Source organism: Bacillus rossius, chromosome 6 (assembly GCF_032445375.1).
Source record: "Bacillus rossius redtenbacheri isolate Brsri chromosome 6, Brsri_v3, whole genome shotgun sequence".
In the NCBI taxonomy this organism is placed as follows: Eukaryota; Metazoa; Arthropoda; class Insecta; order Phasmatodea; family Bacillidae; genus Bacillus; species Bacillus rossius.
The window spans coordinates 40241652-40258069 of NC_086334.1; positions in this window are offsets into that span (position 1 = coordinate 40241652).

Below are 16418 nucleotides of genomic sequence, written 5' to 3' on the forward strand. Positions count from 1 at the left end.
TGGAATGGAATAGGGTTTACGTCATACATTTATTTGGAACTTTAAAATTAAATGAAGTCATCAAATTAAGGATTATAAATTGCAGTTAGTTATATTTTACTAATATAATTCTTTACTATTAATTCAATGATAGCCATTAAGTAGTGGCGAGATGATAATTTTTTAGTCAATTGTGTTTGAGGTATTTAAGTAATGTACGTTCTTAAAATAGAATAAGATTCTAACCATGAAACCCTGATTTCAATGTATATACAAAATATACTATCACATCAGAGTGCCGAGCATATCAAATAAGTAAATGAAGAATGCATATAATTTAAAACCTACCAACACCTGTCATGACTCCTATTATTGATCTTTAAGTCGAAACAATTCTTTACTTTTACTTTTCACATGATTTGTTACAATATTTTATTAAGCTTTCCACAGTTTGCAATTAATTAACAGAATCAGGTTTATAACCTTGCTATGGCGACTGCAAATAGTGTATTAATTTACCGAAATTCACTTCCCAAGGTACCAGGCTTGAACTATGTCAGTATCCGATTTCAAGTAAAATTCGATGTTCAGTAAAAGCTCTTTAAACCGGCTTGTTCAGGTCCACGGCCATGCTAGATAAGCAGTTTTGTTGGATTATCCAATGTCAATATAGTTTAAACGGAAATGCCAAAGAAACACGAGTGTACATTACAGTGGTATTGAAAACCAAAATAAAATCTTAATGGAAATTTGTCAAGGACATTTATCATTGCAGTCACTCCAGGAAGGAGAATCAAGCACATTATTATGACAACTGTCAGAGGTGGATCCAGGAGTAGGAGGGGTGGTCGCAGGGGTGCATTTCCCCCTCCACCAGAAGGGTTAAAGATGTACTGGATAAAAAAGACTTATAACATTGTGTCTGATAACTCGCTCGTGCTCAGAACGTATCACGCAGTTTTGTTCTCAGACCCATGGCAATTACTCTTCAGTAATAAGCAGTACGTTTAACATAAACATGCATTGGTGGGTAGGAGGTCCCTAGGTGTAATGCTTCTGTTGTAATCATATCACACTTATTTCATTAGGCCGCGGGAGGAGCCATACACCAAATTCTGATTGTGAGCAGTTTAGTTTTCTTGGAAGCAGTGTAGCGAATGTAGAGGTCATGTTATCAAAGTAATAATTATAATTACAACTTTCGCTTAGTTAACGAAATGACTAACATAAAATATAAAGCACTTGTAACTGGGCTTCTCATCAATGAGACGGTCTTGTAAGCATTTGAAAGTGTTGGAAGGTGAATACACTCGCTTAGTGTAAGCATCATGCAATGTAACTTAGGTGGCGCCTCAGTTGGTCGGTAGCTAACTGCAACATATGGATCGGTGTGTGACCAGGGCCGCAACTAGAGTCTCTGGCACCCGGGGCATGAATGGATTCATGCGGCCCCCCCCCCCCCCACCCCTCTTTTTTTTGCACATACCACACCAATAAAGCGGGGGTTCCGGGGGCCCTCCCACGGAAAAATGGTGCTATTTAAGCATTTTCCATACCTACATGTAACAGTTTCTGTGCTACTGTAACTTCCATGCATGAACCCAATATGTCCATAAAGTAGTCCGTATAATCACTAGACTTGTTCATTAAATATGTTGAGACGTTATATAGTAAATCAGATTAGACATTCCTGGCATGCAAGTTAAAAAGCTTTTTACCAGTTACCAGTTGTAGTAGGAATTACAATGCGTCGCTTGCCCCCCCCTCCCCCCCCCCTAGTTGCGGCCCTGTGTGTGACGTCAGCCCGACAGGGCAGTATGAATACAGGATGTGTGTGTGTGTGTGTGTGTGTGTGTGTGTGTGTGTGTGTGTGTGTGTGTGTGAAGCCCGTCGTCACCAGCGAGTCCCAGGTCGGGGTCGTGTGGCCACTGAAGCAGTAGGTGGTCAAGATGCCGGAGGGCGAGAGTAGCATTACTCGCTGGCTCGACGATAGCGAGTTCGAGATGTCGCGTCGGCCTTACGACCACGGGTCAACCAGCTTAAAGCCCGGTCTACAATGGCACACAGGAGGAGACAAGACTCGTACGGATTAGCTCGGCAATGCTGAGCTCTTTCGTTTACGTTGCTCCGTGCGACCAATACTTGGCCGCGGTGGCAGCCGTGTTTTATGTTCTAAATACGTTAAAAATTGTTTCAAGTACGAAATATCTAGTGTATTACTTATTACTTGGTCGTTTATTTTTATTATATATGTAAATTCTGTCCGTGCTATGACCTCGAAACATATACATATATATTAGATTGAATTAAATATTTCGTAACCTTGAAAAGCTATCTAATTGGTTGCCATTTGCTACGTTTCCGTGCATTTGGAAGCAGCAGACGCGATGGTGACGTAGAACGGGCCTAAGAAGGACCACCGGTACCCGACGAGACCGGCATAGGCTTCAGAACGAGTGCGGACTCGCAGTAAACAAAGGACAACAAGATTATTAAGTTTCACAGACGTAAAAGTAGCACAGCTCAACACACTTTCTAATTTACAGCATTTGAAAGTATACATTTTAAAAGTAGTGACTTATATGTGACAGAAAGTTCTGAAACGTAGTTCTCATACCCCTACATGCACAGACCAAAAAAAAAAAAATAAACAACTTAATTTGGCTAGTGTTAGTGTTTTTTTTTATTTTTTTTGGCTGTCGCCTTTGCATCACGGGCGATAACGTATAAATGACGATGGAGGAGCATATATTGCAAACTGTTTTTTTTTTTAGTTATAATTATTTGAGAGTTAACGTAAGTCAGAAAGTTACGATATTGTATATCGGACAGATCATTTCAATAATCAACATAGTCTTAACATACACACACTACTCTATAAAAAAAACCTGTTAAGGGTATTTTTATGTTTTGGTTCCCGTTTCCTGCAGGTAATTGCCAGTATGCTTTCTTATCTGAAAGTAATTCAGTTTCCTGGGGCAAGCGCACAGCTGGAAGGCGAAGCGAGACCCTTCAGGGACACAGTGGTGTGGGAATCGTAAATGATCGTAATGCCGTAGGGTTGGGATGTGACCCATGACCCATGACCCTCGGACCCGAGAGTGACGTCTTGGCGAGCACGGTCGCCGAGGATCAAAGCCTGTGACAGCCAGTAAGTATGCAGCAATGGGCCCCTGGAGAACTGACCTCCACGTTGAGTGAAATAACTGAACTGTGCCGGACCATGTTCCATGTGTAACCTCTTCCCTATTATATATATACACATACATAATGTGTGTGTATGTATATAGGTATATGCATATATATATAATGTGTAAACGTCTTAGCTCTCGGTACATGGCATTTGGTGGGAGTAATTCAGTGAATGCGACGAAAGTCGATTGGAACGTTAATTTTAACAATATGGGCAGTATTTTAATCAGATTACTTGTTAGAAATCAGGTCCAAAGCCGGGGTAAAATATTTTTTCAAATCTTTTTCGCTTTTATCAGAGCCGTTTTATTATATACCTAGTTAGAAATTTCTGTCTGCTAATGGAATGATTCGATAGCCGACGTAGCTGCTCCGGAAATTAATTATAGTGGCTGGTGCGTAAACTACGTGTGGTTCGCGTCAATAAATGTATTTTAAAACACAATCGCGTATATTTATCACGCTCGACATTGTTTCAAATAATTATACATTAAATTCCGTGTCAGAGTTTCGTATTATAAGTGTACTTGCAACATGAGAACCGAGGTTAGACGTCGCTCATCACTGGCGAGTACTGAATGACTCGCTCACTTTTTTTTTGCTGATATTTTTATGGGACTTTGTTCGGCAGTGACCTTAATCGTTGAAATATCATATACGTGTTGCTGGATTTTAGTGGATCTTTGAGCTGAGGCCATCCTAGACATAGCTCGGAATGGTAATTATATAAATAATGGCCTTGTGTGCTATATTAGCTATGGACATTATTTAACTCAGGATTGTGCTAACAACTATCGCCATCATGTAGAATTTGGAAATATTTACCCATTTTATCATTTTGTGACTTGACAAGTACAACATAAAACTTGTTCTGCAAATATTAATGATTTCTCGTTTAAGCTTCGAGGAGTTCCGATTAGTGTTTAAGAATTTTAATTTGTTTAACTTGACTGATTTTAACTAAGCTATGATTAATTCCCTATCAAGCCACAATATGTAATAATCAAATTCATACTGCAAAATGCTAAGAAATTTAATCTGATGTGTTATGATATTCCTTAAAATGCCATCAAATCGTGAACATCCTCATAGAACGCACAACTTCAAAAAACCAAGCGAGATATAAGAACTACTCAAGGTAGGAATTTGAGTAGTTCAGGTTTAAGGGAACGCGAAAAAAGAATATCAAAGGAAAATATGTTTACTAGTGTCTTGTCGGAATTTGAAAGATTTTATTCCGAAGTCTCTATTGTGGGGGCCCTCCGTTTGTGGAGGCCCCGGGGCTTTCGCCCCGGTTGCCCTCCCCTAAATCCGGCCCTGACTACAAACCACACAAGCATGGCCTCCACATTCAATTACGGGCCCTGGATTGGTGACGGCCCCCCCCCCCCCTTTTATAATTTGTCACGTGCTACATTATAATTGCATGGTTATTTCTTACCTACTCTTTTTAGTATGTTATTTAACCTGCAAATACAGGGTAAAATTAAGGTTACTATTTTATAAGTCCAAACTAAGCTTTATTTATAAAATTATTTTACTTTAAAAAACACAGCGAATATGTATATTTATTTCACACACTGAGATAAAAAAAGGGGGGGGGGGGGGCTGGGCCCGGGCCCTGGACCCAGGGGTCCACCCAGCCCCACCCTTGTGGGCAGGGCTGGCGCGTCCATATAGGCGAACTAGGCAACCGCCTAGGGCGCCAAGTAGCTGGGGGCGGCGCAGCACGACACATAACAGCTCATATAATGTGTTTAACGATTATTTAAACTAGATGAAAATGGATTTTTGTAACAGTTTGGAATGTTTATATTGATATAAGTAATTATTTAAAGTCCACGGTGACCGGTTTATGATTAGTAATAAGTAAAAAAAAAAAAAAAAAAAAAAACCACAAGCCTGCTTACATTTGATTGTTGACAAAATCTTAGGCTTACGTGGTGTATTTTGAGGCAAGGAAAAATTTTTTGGGGTGTCCGGCGGGGGAAGGGGGCATTAAGGTTTTTAGCCTAGGGCGCCAATTTACCTTGCACCGGCCCTGCTTGTGGGGGCCATGCACACAGCAAGTTATGCATGTTAAGAATGATTATGCAACTGTCAGAACCTCCTGCTGATGTAATTTTTTTTAAAAATAAACAAATAATATTTTTCAAATACTGTCCCGATAAAAAATTCCTTTGTTGATCGAGGAAGTGTTTCGGCACACGTTGTAGCCTCATGCGGTGATAATGGTGATTGAATGTGTGTCGGTAAATTGGCTAGTGGTCACACACGAATAAAGTTCCAACCTGTAAGCACTGTCATGCAGTCTGTACTATTAGACCAAAATAATTAAACATTTTATAAACTTGGGCAGTTCAGAAGCTACGAGTTTTTACGCGCATGGTGGTTACGTGTATATACGGAACGTTGGTAAATTTCGGGCATACATTTAACGAGTGGCAGGAAATGCCTAAACAATATATAACTTATATATTTTTTTCAAGCAACATGTGTCCCAAAACGAAACCCTGCTAAGTTCCAGGCACGAACAGTAGTGCGCAAATCTGAATGTGACGGACACGTGATTGCAGCGTAGTGACGTACAGACGCAGACGCTTCGCGGTAGTCGTACGAGCCGGGCTCGACTTCAGAGATAGTCAGGTGTGCTAGCGGCCAGCGGTTTGGATGGTTGATTGCAATACGTTTGCATTTTTGGCTTTAGTGAGATTTGACAAATATAAACAGCACGACAGACTTTACACTCGCAGAGATGGCTGATACGTTAATGGCGTGTTGGGAAAAAAAAGGGGGGGGGGTCGTAAGTAATTGCAGCAGCAGTATCAGTGCGCGTTTACCAAGGGCGCTTTTGCAATATAAATGCACCGAATAGAAATGCCTTCCGCGACTGCTTGGAATTGTGACGGCTGGTTGTTACCGCGCATCGCTAACTCTTAGACATTTTTTCCCAGCTCGTCACCTGCTTCCCATGGAGATTTGCGCTCTAGCGTCTTCTCAGCCAATGAAGTAATGCTGCGGTACCCGCAAAATTCAAAATTGCGTGCTGTTATTTTGGAGTTTTTTTTTAATTAATCCATTTTCATATTACTCAGTTACTCTGTAATCCAGTAGTTCCCTTTAACATAGTATGTAATAAAATGGTGATACTTGATTTTGCTGTTTTATTACGTAAATATTTTGGAAAACTGAAAAACTTATTTTTATTGACAATTTCTTAAAAATTTCCAAAAATTACAGGCAATGACTTAAATTCAAATTAAAAATATTTATCAAAGTCGTACTAGCAGCTACTTAAATTCTCACAGTAGTACGCTAAACTAAATTTAAAACAAGTCAAAAATAATATTTTGGGTTCAATGGTGTCGTTTTGTCTACACTTAACCATCATATACGTAATATTTATCACGTTAACTAAACTAAGTTACGTCATGCTCTCTAATATTTCCAGCTAAGAGTTTGGAAGCGTCCCGCGATATTTGCATGCGAAATGACCACTCGAGTGATACATCTAATACGAATGACGTCTTGAACGCCACGCAAACACGGTCGGGTGGAAAGTGGTTCGGAAGGGATTCAAGAAGGTGGGGGGGAGGTTATGTAACGGAAGTCGAAAACTGCCCACAAACAACCCTCAGCCGGGTCTCTCCCCCTTTCCCGGTCCCTCCCTTAATTGAGATTTACAATCTTTCCCCTCCTCGGCACTCCGTCATCAGCATCCGAAATGGACCGCACCCCCTGCGGGGGTGAGTTACTGCGGGCACACTGCGAATAAACCACCCCTAGAGAACCACCCCCTGGTCGAAGAGGAGGGGGGGGGATGGGGTTTTCCGGCATCCATACACTCGATTTACAGACCTCGTGTTCAATCACCCAAACAGTGCATGGTAGAAACTTGTACTCCCAGCCCAAGTCTTCTGCTGAACTATCTCGTGTGTCTTCATCAGTGGAATTCAGACTCACTCAGTGGAGATTCATTCATCCGCCGCGCATCGCACGCCAAAGTTGTGCTCACTAAGCCTAACTGCAGGTCATCTTCTTGTCTCAGCTCTTGGAACTCTACATATGCAGGTGTTAAGACAATCTGGTCTCAGAAAACAATTTACGCATGTTTCGTTAGTTTTCGTTTTAGACATCTTCCTGACAATAATTATTTTATAAGCGAGTTGGTTCTTCATGCATAGGTGGTAACACATTTTAATAAAAACATTCAATGAACTGTTTTTGTGAAGAAGCTATGCAATTTTTTTTTCTGTAAAATATTTTCAGTTCGGCTACTGTTTGATTGAACAAATTATATTCTTTCTAGATTTAGTAAGGTAATCAACCCGTAGTTTATATTTCCGAGCAGAAAGAAAAATTCAGCTTTGATAAAGTAATTCTAAAAATATAACATTTGATAAGAAGACTAATGCTTGTTATAATCATTGTATCTTAAAGGGACTGCTGTCTACAACAAACATGAAAAACTTGCGTTCTGTGTATAGCAATAGAACTGTCGTGATGGGGACAATATAGCTCTTCTTCCTGCAGCATTTAACTATTGGGTCACTCGACTCAATGTTTTCCAGCTTGAACCGTCAGACCAATCGAAGCTATAGAAGCGGATATGCCACGTTGGAAATATTCTTGAGAGTTTTTGCTAGCTTCCGTGGAAACTGCTGTGGAATGTTCTGTGAATGTTGGTTTTTCTCGCACGTAATTATCTGCATACTTTTCTAATAAGGTGGGAAATTCACCCGATCAGATAATTATTTAATGATGCAATGATGCTTCCAGGGATAAAATTTTTTGTTCAGGTTGATTTTAAATATATATTTGATTTTAAATATATATATGATTTTAAATATATATATGATTATAAAAATTTATTAGTATAAAATACATGTTAATATAAAAACTATCCGAAAAGGTCATTCGTTTGTGTAAAATTATAATTGACCATAATGTATGAATTAAACAACGCATACATACCAGAAGCTGTGACAATTCTGATGAAAGCTTATATCGGAATTTGTAAGAGATCTTCCATTGTGGTATTCTGGCTGAATTGATTTTATAACGTTTTATTCCAATATTTTTATAATCTTCGTGGCAATTAATTATTCATAGGGGAGAGTCTTACAGTACCGACCATTCCTAGTTCTCACTTCTGACACTAGATAGCAGCACTTTGCAGACGTTCGTGAATAACTTTTATCTTCATTGATTATATTCTTTGGCGACTACCGTCTTTGTTCATAGTTTTGGGAACTGTGAGCGCGTGAGCCAGAGAAGGTGTTCGTTTACATTTCGTGCGCGATAAGTTGATTTGACGAAGGCGTATCTCCTTTCTGGGGTAAGTTATTGTTTCTTTTTTAGCATCCACTTAATCTCTTTTACATGGTATTAAATTCGTGATATTTCACGAGATAAATGTGCAGCTTGCATTAATGTTACCACCTTGCTGTCGTACACTACCGACCACCCAACTGTCGTCCAGTACCGACCAAGAAATATATCAACAAAATAAAATCATTTAAGCTTTTTTTTTTCTCTTTTCAGAGAAAATGGCCGAAAATGAAAGAAGAAATAAAGGAAAATGGAAAGATGATATGAGATCGGCAATACAAGGAGTTGTTTCGCACAATATGACACAACGTCAAGCAGCTGAGATGTTTTCTGTTCCCAAAACCACATTAGGAGACAGAGCCATTAAAACTGGCAAAACCGTAAATTTAACCCCTCAGATGGGCAGATTTCAAATAACTTTTGATTGGGAAATGGAAAAAAAAAACTTGTTTTTTATATGCAAGACCAAGATGACAGATTCATGCCATTCAGCAGAAGAGAATTTATGAAATTAGCATTCGATTTGGCTGAGTATCTAAAGTTGCCTCACCAGTTTAATAAGGAACACAAAAAAGCCGGGAAGCAGTTTTATTATGACTTTATGGCTCGTCATCCCGAGCGTTCTTTGAGAACTCCAGAGTCCACAAGCTTTCAGAGAGCTTTAGGATTTACCAAATATCGAGTAGATCGCTTCTTTAATAAGTATGCCAACCTACTTTCTAAACACAATTTCCCAGCCATTAGAATTCACAACTGTGATGAAACTGGGGTCTCAATTGTCCATGACAATGATGTCAAGGTATCTCACAAAAAGGTAAAAGGCAAGTAAGCAAGATTACATCAGGAGAAAGAGGGAAAAATGTTACAGTTTTACTGTGAATAAATGCTGCTGGGGACATTTTTGTTCCCCCCTCTTTGTTTTCCCTAATAAACAACAAGTAAGATGCTGTTCTGAAAAAAGATGCTCCTTCAGGAAGTATTTTTGCAGCTGAGAAAGTGGCTGGATCACTGCTAAAGCATTCTTGAAATGGTTGGAATTATTTGTTGAGAGGACTCTTCCCACTAAGGAAGAACCAGTCCTCCTCATTCTTGATGGGCACAGCAGCCATAAAGTTCTCGATGTTATCATGTTTGCTAAGAAAAATAACGTTCACATAAGCCTACCTTCACACACTACACATCAGTTGCAACCATTGGATCGGGCGGTTTTGCGGCCTTTCAAAGGAGCATTCAATCAAGCTCTTAGTGCCTGGATGAGGAAGTATCGACGAGGAAGTATCGACTTTTAAAAATTTCTCAGTGGAATGTTTCTGGTCTGGTTAACACTGCTTACTCTTCAATCTGTAGAATGAATTTAGCAGTGTCAGCTTTTGCATGTATAGGACTTTGGCCTTTGAACCCAGGTGTGTTCTCAGATTTAGATTTCATTCCTTCTGAGCACTTTCGAGAGTCAAAGATTACTGACAATGAAGATACTCCAGTAACTTCGGAGGATCAATGCCAGTCTGCAACATCGATGCCAACTACAAATTTGAATGTTTTCAACTGCATAGTTTCCAAATCGGGACCTGCATTACCTCTTCCTCCAGCTGATCTTACTGAACTGCAGCCAGGTCATTCTTTGCTCTCTTCAAACAATCGATCAGAACAGGGAATTTTATCGGCTCTCACACCGACCATTCGAACTGAACCACAACAAAAGTATTCTACAGTTATCACTTTAACTAATCTCATTGAACACCAACCAAAGACTTCATCATCAGCTGCCGATTGAATCTCAAATATAAATATTTTACTACCTTGTTCTTCGTCTTCTTCTTCAACAACTGTTGATTTCAACAAAATAATTGAAAAATATCTCCTTCAAACAACCTTCAGAGGTCAAAGTGAAAATAAGAGTCCAACGAACACAGCAATCAGAGATCCTTAACTCAACACCTTATTAAGATCTACTTGTGGAGAAAATAAAAATTACTATAGAGAAATGAAAAAAATCAAGACGACAAAGTTCCGCGCCACTGGAGAAATGGAAAGGAAGAAAGGCGAGAAGATCACTAGAAAATATATGAAGAAACTAGACTTTTGTGAAAATTCTGGTTTGAAAAAGCATACAGAAGACAAAACAGAGTATATCATTTGTCGTGAATCATTTGAAGAAGACTGGGTGCAGTGTGTTCAATGTAAAGGTTGGGCACATGTTGAATGTACAGCTCAAGAAGGCATATTATATTTTAAATGTGACCTTTGCATCCTTAAGCAACTGCAGTGAAGTTATTTCATTTTTTTGTTGGATTAAAATGTTATTTTTAAAATATTAGTATATAAGACCTTAAAACTTTTAAAATAATTGTTAGTTGGTACTGGACGACAATTTTTTGCACTCTAAAAAATAAGCTGTTTTATATTTGGAAATAAAAAGATTTTTAATATAATTCAAGAAACATTATATACGTGTTTTTATAAAGTAATAGTTAAGGTAACAGATTAATGTTTTAAATTCAAAATATTTAATTACACAACCTAAATAACCGTTAAAAAACTTAAGGTGGTCGGTACTGTAAGACTCTCCCCTATATCTTGTATGTTTGGGGCTAGGATAGGGAATTCAGAAATCCTTACAGCAGTAATAAAAAAAAGACAGATTTTTAATTCCGTTTTAAATAATAAAAGGTGATACTTCACCATATCATGTATTTATCACCGCATTTCTCACATTGATATTACACATACAGTTCTAATAATATAAGTAGTACAATATTTTTTCCGATGATACACATTAAGTACACAGCAATTAACATTACAATTTGAATGCTTAAGTAGTAGGCCTCCAAATAAACAAATGCAAGATCTGTTATAAAAATTATTTTAATTTGAATGTACATAATGCACTGCAGTTTCATTTACGACACTTCATTACTCCAAGCATTTCAGATACTTCTTACAACAGCAGAGCATCTAATGCGTTGAACTGTTGGTACCAGTATTCAATTGTCGAATTGGTTAAGCATCTTTTGTTTCGCAGTTCGGGGCTAGCATTGGCCTTAGTATCTCAGCATAGCGGTAATGCTCGTGTACGCTTGTAATTAATGACTTAAACAGTAGGACAAGTTTTATATGAAAGTTATACAATACAAACCAGATCTGCAACTTTAATATATCCTCTACAATACTGAATGAATAGCACACATTGCAAATACTTACTCAGGATTTTAGGTTTTGATTAAAATACACTTTGTTTGTCATTTCTCTCATTTTATAAAATATACTGTAAACACATATTAAACTTACCATTACAGATAATATTATCGAACAAAGTTCATTACCAAACAAACCAATATTATTGAATTATCACTTATATTGAAGTATTATCGTTGCCATTTCTTTCATCTTCACACTTGCCTTATCAAGCTAACTGTCACTATTGTCTACTGCAAACTAAATTGGTTTCGTTCTTGAGTCTACGTTAGTTAAGGATGAAGTAAAAAGTACAAGTTTAAAATTTGTTTTTATATATATATATATAACATCTTAAATATTCGTAGTTCGTTGTTTGTAAAAAAAATATTTTACTAAACTTTTATGGAAGTATATTATTTTTCTGCCTCAATGAAACAATATTCACGACGAACACATTTTGAAGTTAGGTGGCCTTCGACTGAAACTTATTTTAATATATTGTAAAAATTATTTACCTAAATGTTAAAGATAAAAATAAACCATTTTCCAACCCATGCCATTGCACCATTAAGATGCTTTTTGGACTTGATTATACTAACCCATATTTGATTTTGAAAGCTAGAAGACAATAACTTAGTAGTAAAGGTAATTTCGTTTCAAAGAAAGTTTGTATTAACAACGTAGTCAGTGCACATTCGCAGATTTTTTTTATTACAACTAGTAAATTAAAAGTAAATAGTGCGTTGATAGAAAACGCAGATTGAATATTGAGTTGTTGAGAACAGTTGGCAAACAACTTGCGCAGTAAAAATCAAAAGGGCCAATCTGACTGTCAGAAACACGTGCTATGGCGCAAGCTTTGTTGGACCTGCATCATCTCGTGGTAATTCAGTGCCCTAGTTTCAATGAGAAAGTGATATTCTGTAGCTAGTACGCAACATTAAATTATACGGCAATCCTGATATATGTACTAAAATATTATCTGAAACTTACAATATTCTGTTGTAGCCTATAGCAAGAATAATTATTCTAACCATAAAATCTCAGATGCAGGAAACGATTTATCCAACACTAAAAAATAGTAACAAACAAAGAATTTCTTTAGAAACAAGTAGACAAAATATTTTCTTGAGAATCTACTTATTTAACATCTAAAACTGTACATTAAATTCCTGTGCAATGTATAAAACTAATGGTTTACCTAAACAATCAAGTATTTTAACCCCCAGGTTAAGAAGAACAATGGTCTACAGCATTCATTTTGTATGTCTCTCGTTGATGTGTTTAAAATGTACAATAATTTTTGTAGCAACATACAGGCAACTGTGTGTTCAATAATTATTTTAACCACTTTGAAGTTTTTTAAGAATTATATTTTGCGTTCGCCCGATTGTAATTTACTTCAACAAATGAATGTTGTCTCTCTCGAGAATTATACGTTTAACACAATCTCCTTTAACTAGTAAGAGTCAGCGAATTAAGAATTGAACATACGCTTATAAATAAAAAAGACACTGGATCAATTGAAACATACATTTTTGAAACATCTTTGTTGTGATTACAAAACAAAACAAAATTACATAAACTAAATGCATGAGGACGTTATCAAAATAAGAAAAACTGACAACAGTTTTTAAAGGGTTTTCTGGATAAATTATATTAATTATTTTTACATAAATTATTTTAATGGCAAAAAAGTGATCCTAGTCAAAAGTTTTTCCTCACGTGAATAATCAAAGTAAAAATTACACTTTCTGCGTACTGTTGGATGCATTTGCGTAAGCTAATATTTATCGAGACAACTCAATCTTTGAATCAATATGATGTGAAATGATAGGAACGTTGAAATTAGCACTTATTACATAATACGGAATATCAGGTTTGACAGACACGAAAAGTATGTAGTCAGACATGACACTTTCTGAACGTAGTCTTGCAGCAAGATGAACACGTTCGAACGCACATAGCTGCTCCGGGATCTGACTGACAGCCAACAGAGTCGATGTAGTAATTTGGCGGAATAAAAAAAAAAGTAGTTTCTCATGTGGTTCTTTGGTGTTGAGCAACTCTGAAACGGTTGCAGCATGTCGAATACGAAGAAAGGCGACAGTGTTCGGACACCAGCTTCTTCCCAGAGATTTCTTCCTCGAATGTTCGCGCTCTTTGGCGAAGAACTTGTGGCTACGTTTCAGCTATACACTTCAAGTCCGTATTCAGACGTCTATGACGTTTAATTTATTTGGAGACGAAACAAATGCAATGTTTATTGTTTTATAGTCCTTTTTTTTCACATATTTACACTCACATAGTACACACACTCACAATACTCGATGAAAATAATTGCACGTAAGTTACTCATAGAGGCTCGCTCCAGGACCACATATATATACATATATCAACCTTCGTCAAGCGGGGTGAGAAAAATATCACTCCAATTTTAATATAAAATACATACTTTCCTTAACATAAAGAATGCATGTTCGCTATAATATCAGTACTCTGAAAATTTTACAGCTACTTTACACAATTTATGTGTATTTGCAATGAATGTATAGTTACTTTTTTTTTTAATTACTGAATGTGAATATCCAAATTTTTATTAATTTACTGAAAAAAAACCGTACTTATATGTCCAATTCAAAGCAGTACTGAACCATTACGGCCGTAATGTACTTAAAAACATAGGTTGTTTATTTTTTCCTATCTAATTTTTATCTGTTCTTCAATTCATTTAAACATTGATTTATAACCTTTTTCTTAAGAATCAATTCGCGGATCCTGTAATAACAGGCATACGAATTAGGTATAAAATTATGTAAAGCCGAGAATAGTTGACAGGCCGGTAAATATTACGGTTCTGAATTAAAAAAAAAAAAAATCAAAATATGTCTTAGTTTTCGAGATAGACATTTTTTCAAAAGTTCTTAACCACCTACCCCCCCCCCCCCACCCTTTTTTTTGCAAAAAATTATTAGCCACTGTAATTTTATTTTCTACACAATCATAAGTAACCCAACTATTGATAACTAAAAATAAAATCAAACGCAATACTTTTTGGGGAAAAAAAAAATTCTTTGCCTGACTTTTGCGGCAAGTTTTTAAACGGGTAACTGACTACTCAAACAGTAAAAAAAACAAAAAAAAACCTTTGTTAAGTTAGCAAGTTATTTTATTTAATTAGTCATCTTTTCAAAACTTGCTAAGTTAGCAATTTTACTACAACATGACTATTCAAATTTACCTGATTAAAGTTTTTGCCGCGTAGGTCTTCCAAATATATATTTTTTTTCCCAGAAGTATAGCATGTTTCATTTTAAATGGCAATGTCATCAATCGTAGGGTTATTTGGTACGGAGTGGGGATTTAAAATCGTTTGAAAAAATGCCGATAACTCGACAACTAAGACACTTTTTGATTTTTTTTAAAATTCCGAACCGTAATTTATTGGATCTATCAACTGTTCTCGTATGGGATAATACCCGTATGGTATAGTTACAAAATAATAACGGCTGTAATACATTGTAAACGAAAAATAAACCACTGGATCAATTGTTATTTACTCAGGCTTTGAGCTATCAATAAATTAAATTTTAATTTAAAATGTTAAATTTTTCGGATATTTCAGACTACACATTTTTCAGTTTCAATGACTTAATTTCACTTGACACGGTTATATTCTCATTTCCAAGCTAAATAAAGATTGTTTAGTAACTTATAGGTACTTGTGAATACTTATTAACATGAGTTCTTTGAATCATGGGCACATATATATTGAAAAAGTTTTTTAATTTTTTTTATACTTTGGGCTAGCTTAAACATATCTTGAATTAACAACAGTGAGTTCACTTGTTCCTCTGAAAGAGCCAAAGAGAAAAATTTCTTCACTTTATATTTAGTTTTTCCATCTGGGGAAAATGTTGCATTAAAGTATCAAAGAGCACACATATTAAAACGATTATCGATCATTGAACAAACATTATTCGAAATTTCCAGAAACACACAAAAAAAATATTATGAGGTGTCCATAAACAAGCTGAAGAGATACTATTGTTGGTGAAAATGTGACTTATTAAAACACGTACAAAATCGTAGACTTATCTACAGCAATGGCATAAGCAATTGACAGGGATACATTCTTTACAAAATAAATGGTAACTTGACTTACGGGAAATCTTTTGTAAAGTGGGGTCAGTAGTCGTGTGACACACTTCCTCGACAAATGGGACGTCATAAACGAGTTTTCAAACTACAACGTCTAACTTACATATACCTAAATGTAAAACGTTTTTTTGGTAACATTCCTAAACATGCATTGCATTTTATTAAGCTATAACATTGTCTGGGAAATTTAATTTCCTAAATATGGTACATTTCGTATGCGTTTTACTTAGTCAGGCTTTATAAACAAAGTAAAAAAAAACGCAATGACGCAAAAAGCGCAAGACGCAAAAAGCCCAAGACGCAAAAAGTTCAATAACAACGCTTTCAAATAATTTACTGGTTTATAAACTACGCAATATGCATAAACACAACATCAGCATCGTCCAAGTTTCAACTTCTTGCGTTGTGGCTTGCAGTTTCTAACTTCCATGTTTGAAGTGCAGTATTTCGATAACCTTAAAGACGCAGACGGCATCAACTTATAAAGACACGATGTTGTTTTAATTAAGTATATACATGACTTTTCCACTTTTGAAACTTTCGCATGGTTAAAGTAAGTAACTATTTATGTTGCGTTA